Below are 5,918 nucleotides of genomic sequence, written 5' to 3'. Positions count from 1 at the left end.
AGCTGCTCTGCTGGGAAGGCAGGAAGTTTTTAAGTTTTTGCTTCTCAGTTGAGGGAGTCAGAAAAAAAAAGTTCAGAGCATCTAGAAAAATGGTGAGGGCTCAGCTAGCAAGATGATGAGGGCTGATGCGATGATCCAGCAGGTAAAGGCACTTGTCACTGAGACTGACAACCCTAGTCTGATCCCTGGAACCAGTTGGTGGAAGAGAGACCCAATTAATTAAAGTCGGCCTCTGCCTTCACATGGGCACCATAATATGTTCTTGCAAAAGAATAAATAATGTGATTTTAAAACTGGTTAGCTACTGGGATGTTCAATGGGAGGTGGAGCCCATTAGAGACATGGGGTGGGGGAGTGGGGAGAGTAGGAAGGTGTCTTAGAATCGGAATGTGCTGTGTATTATATTTCTAGGTTTAAACAAACAAACAAAGCAACATATCTGTCAGTACTCTGAAAGACATCTTTTCACTCCATCCGATGCCCCATGAGCTCATGTGTTCAACTGACTGCAGGAGTCTGGGCTTCAGGTTCTATTCATGTGGTCTGAGCAGAAGAAGGAATCCAAGATTGAGCCATGCTGAAGTCTTTACCACAGTCAAAGAACCCTGTTGTTCCTGGTTTGAATATGAAACATTCTGAGCAAGGTTCATGTGTTTGATCAGTTGATCCCCAGGAGGTGGTGCTGTTTCTGGAGGGTGAGGGAGCTTGAAGAGGTAGGGGCTAGCTGAAGGAAGTTGGTCCATGTGGGGAGCAACCTTAAGGGTTATTAGGTCATCTCTCTCCCAGATGGCTTATTTCCCCTGTAGGTATAAAGTTAGAAGCTTGGCCTGCTGCACTGTGAACTCTTGATTAAGCAGACTGCTGTAAGTAAGGGGATGTCAGGGTTGCTTATGCTGGGTCAGATGCCCCCAGTCTCTCTTTCCTAACCTTCAGGGCACTTTAAGCCTTGGACTTGAGTTGGTGCCATGACAACCCTTACCTTCCAGTCCCTTATCCTTCTGATGTTCCTTCCTAGACTGCAAGAGCAAGAAAGATAAAAATGACATTTTTGCCAGCTCTGGTGGTACAGGTATAAACTCAGGAGGCTGAGGCAGGAGGATTGAAAATTCAAGGCCAATTTTGGCTTTGGAGCTAGTTCAAGGTCAACCTTGGCTACTTAGACCCACCTATCTCAAAATAAAAAGTCAAAGGAAGGAGGCTGTGGACGTATCTAAATGATAGTGTGCTCCAGGTTCCCTGAGTATAAATGAACAAATAAACTAACAAGACAATGTTTAAGGCAGGAATAGTGACATGTGTCTGTGATCCAGGACTTGGGAAGCTGGCATTTATTTTCTAGACTCCCTTGCAGCTAGATCTGAGACAGCCACATGGTGGGAGCTCTGTGAAGGGTTTAGGCCTCAGCACCAGAGACAGACAGCATGATGGGATCTCTGAGGAGAGAAACCAGAGCCCACATAACGGGAGGAAGAATCTGTTCTTGTACTTTCAGAAGATGGGGAGTTTTCAAAGCAAGAGTCAGCAACCTGGCTCTTTCATTCCCAGACGGGGCAAGGAAGGGGAATGGGTGGCTTTGGTGCAAACTCACTTTCCAGGTGAGAGTCCTGGCACCAAGGAGTCTGTTAGCAGGGGACTCACAGACAGTGTCTCAGTAGGGTCCTGTGAAACTGGGAGTGGCGGCTGCTATGGCTGCTGTGGCCTGGATTCTACAGTGAGGTCATCTTAGTGTTGCTTTTTGCTACTTTCTATGATCAAATACATATTCTCCATATTCCCCAGTGTGTTAGCATCCAGGTCCCATTCTTGCTCGAACCAAGAAAAGCAATAGTGATAGATTTGTAATCACTGGCCTTGGCTAAGGGACAAAGTGGTAGTGTCCTAATTCTCTACCTTAGCTATGTCAGAAGTGACAGCCCCCTGTGGGTCAGCTTCCATTTTGTGGTGTCTCAGAAGATGCTCTTGGAAGCCCAGGAAACACAAAATGAAGCACTATTCACAATTCTTTCTTTTGTGTTCTCTCTCTCTCTCTCTCTCTCTCTCTCTCTCTCTCTCTCTCTGTGAATACACATGATGACTGGAGTTGAATGTTATGGCTAGAGTTGAATGTTGGGTGTCTTCCTCAGTTAGTTTCAACCTTTTTTTAAAAAGTTATTCATTGTTGTTATGTGTGTATGCAGGTGTGCATGCATGTGTATGTATGTGTGTGTGTGTGTGTGTGTGTGGTGTATCTCTGCATGCATATGTGTGTTCCCATGCACATTTGGGCATGCACATTTACTTGCCATGTGTGTGTGTGGAGGTCAGCGGACACTCACAAAGTTGGTTCTCCTTTAACTTTTGCAGGGATTCTGGAGGTTGAACTCAGATCCACAGGCCACGCAGCACTTTACCTGCTGAACCCTCTACATTATCTTTTGAGGCAGTGTCTCTTGAAGCTCAATGGCTAGATCGGCTAGCCAGAGAAGCCTAGGGATCATTCAATCTCCACCTCCCCAGTGCTGGGATTCTACTGGTGCTGAGGATTGAACTCATGTCCTCATGCTTGCCCGGCAAGCATTTTACTGACGGTGTGATCTCTCCAGCCCTTGTTCACGTTTTTTAAATCCCTGCATTAAATCTCTCTCTTTTGAAAATGGCTATCTTTTCCTTCTTTCCTGCTGATTGATACAGGACTTTCTAGAAGACAGGACAGTTAGAGCCACTGAGCTGACACACTGGACTTCAAACCTCAGAGTCACAGCCAGAGCGTGCCATGAAGGAGGTAGAAGAATCGCAGTTAGTCAGCGGAACGACCCTGTGCTCACGGTCAGGGTGACTGGCTTTACCACTCTGGCTTTACCCAGTTTTGGCTTTACCCAAGTTGGCTTGGACTAGGGTGAGGCAAAATGCCCAGACACAGCATTCCAAGTGCTCACCATTGGGGTCACGTGAGTACAGGCCCAGTCAATGAGGAGTGCAGTGTATCAGAACTCTCTCTCTCTCTCTCTCTCTCTCTCTCTCTCTCTCTCTCTCTCTCTCTCCTGCAAACCTGCCCTGTCCTGTCCTGCACTTGCCTATCTCATCCTGTTTCTATGTCGTCCTGGTTTTGTCCTCAGGATGGAGGATCACAAGCCCCATATTTTAAAAGGGACCCACTAGTTGTTGCAACATGACATTTCCATGCAGCAGCAGCAGGAAGGCAGCTGGGGACATCAGTCTGTAAAAAGTTCATGCCAGGACCCAATCGCAAGGTTGAATTAGTGAGGGAGGAGGGTTCTGAGTGCCATACCAGCTGGTCAGATGTGTCTAGAACAGTGGTTCTCAATCTTCAAATGCTGAGATCCTTTAATACAGTTTCTCGTGTTGTGGAGATGTTTCCCAACAAATGGGTGAGCTAGCAAAGGAGTATTCCAGCTGCATGGAAGATGCATGGGGCCTCGCTCCTGTGCAATGGTAGTGCTGACTTATGCTCTGCAGAGTTTAAGACATGACCTTTGAGGGATTTCGGAATTGCTATGGCCCAGGAGCTCCTGCACACCATCCGGCCCTCCATTATTGAAAAAGATGGTTGATATTGAGGGGTTTCAGAATTGCTATGGTCCAGGGGCTCCTCAAGGCCACCCGTCCCCCCCATTATTGAAGAGGATGGATAATATTGAGGGGTTTTGGAATTGCTATGGTCCAGGGGATCCTCAATGCCACCCATCCCTCATTATTGAAGAAGATGGTTGGTATTGTCAACATGCTAGGAACTAGAATCTCGTGGAGACAAATCCCTGTCGTCACGTCTGTGAGGGAGTTTCTAGTCTGGGTTAACTGAGGTGGGAGGCACCATTCCAGGATTTAGGGTCCTGAACTGAATAGGAAGAAAAGCTTGAGGTGACAGGGCAGGTCTGCAAGCCAGAGAGAGAGAGAGAGAGAGAGAGAGAGAGAGAGAGAGATTGAGAGAGAGAGAGTTCTGGCACACTGCACTTCTCACTGATTGGGCCTGTACTCACATGACCCCGATGGTGAGCATCTTGGGATGCTGCTGTGTCTGGGCACTTTGCCTCACCCTAGTCCAGGCCAACCTGGGTAAAGTCAAAACTGGATTAAGTGTTCATTTCCTCTCTCTGCTTCCTCACTGTGGGTGTCATGTGACTGGCTACCGCATGCTCAGGTAGCCATGCTTCCTGGGTCGTGATGGGCTGCACCCTGAAACTGTGATGCAGGCGAAGCAAGCTCCTTTAAGTGGCTTTTGTCGGGTGTTTTATCATGATGAGAAGGAAAGTGACTCATGCATTGATTGGCAGAGTGGGAACTGAGAGTCATCATCCTCTGGGGCTGCAGTCCCCACCAGTAAGTACCTGCAGGGACAGTAAAGTCGACTGTAACATGAGGGCCGGCTTGTTTGTGTTTTCTGTGCCTCCCAGTACCCCATAGCTGTTTAGTCCCAGAAAAAATCAACCACAGAACTCCGTAAGTTATAAAGCTGATTGGCCCTTTAGGTCAGGCTTCTTATTAGCTAACGCTCTCATCTTGATTAACTCATTTTTCTAATCTATTTTAGCCATGTGGCTCAGTACCTTTTTCAGTGGGGCAACTCACATCCTGCTGCTTCAGTGATCTGGGCAGGAGTGGGAGGAATCAACTTCCTCCTCCCCAGAATTCTCCTGCTCTACTTGCATCATTTCCACTTCCTGTCTGGCTTTCCCGCCTATACCTACTGCCTTGCCAATCAGCGTTTATTTAAAACATGATTGACAGAATACAGACAATTCTCCCCCACCAGTCGACTGTCTTTGCTCGAAGCCATTGACTTTGGAGGACATTGCTGGGCAGCGGTAGATAATGTACACAGCTTTGCTAACCTGATCTGCAACATGTCCCCCTTTCTTGCATATGTCCATATTCAGGGTGAGGTAAGGGTGGTACCTAGGGCTACCTTTCATTTTTTACTATCTTACCCTTGTCCCAGCCCTGTATCTGTTTTACAGACTGTGTCCTGACGGTCTTGTCCTTGACCTCACGCAGACTGACCCTGTCTTTAGCCCTTCTGCCTTAACTTGGCTTCCTGTGGAGAGATCTGCCCAGAGCTGTGTGGAAAGCCCCTGTGGTCCTTCATTAAACCAGGAGTCAGGCATGATGGCCTAGGCCATAATCCCAGCCCTTGGGAGGTTGTTATAAGTCAGAGGTCAATCTTGGCTGCATAATGAGCTCCACGTACACCTGGGATATAAAGAGGAGACCAAACCCAACAGCATGCATGGTAGGGAGGCTGGCAGCATCAGATGACGACACTTCCAAACTCTGGGCGTCCATGAGTCTTGTACTGCCCTGAAGTGTAAATTAGGTAACTACAGGCCAAGGGACAGCCCAAAGGAGGTCACAAGAGAATGCCCTTCCTCAGAGGAGAGAAGAGTTCCCTTCAGGATGTCATGAAGACACAAAGGAAACACAATCATCCTGGCAGAACTCCGACTGACACCTTGTACTGAGCGTTCTGCCTGTGTTATTCAATACTCCCTGCAACCTCATGAGTCACACGTGTTTTCAGATCCCATGTAAGCCAAGTCCCTCACCTCCAACCTAAAACATCAAAGAAGCTATGGCAACCAAAGATTTACGGTCTTAATTACCTGCTGACTGGAAATATCTATGTTTCCCTGAAGACAGACTGGTGCAGACCAGAACTTTCTGGGCATTATGTAATACCATGATGTAGCCTGGAACACAGGAGGATGTGGAGGCCAGAGACTGACCTCAGGTCACTGTGCCCCTCACCTTGCTTTAGACAGGGTGTCTCAGTGGCATAGGCTCACCAATGAAGCTAGGCTGATTGGACAGTGGGCTCCAGGGGTCTACCTGTCTCTGGTTCTTCAGCACTGGGATGACAAGTATGTGTCTTCACACCTGACTTTTTTGCGTGGGTCCTGAGGATTGAACTCATGTCCTCATGC

The sequence above is a fragment of the Myodes glareolus genome, chromosome 4 (genome assembly GCF_982192425.1).
Source record: "Myodes glareolus chromosome 4, mMyoGla1.1, whole genome shotgun sequence".
Lineage (NCBI taxonomy): Eukaryota > Metazoa > Chordata > Mammalia > Rodentia > Cricetidae > Myodes > Myodes glareolus.
Note: the sequence above shows the minus strand (reverse complement) of the source record.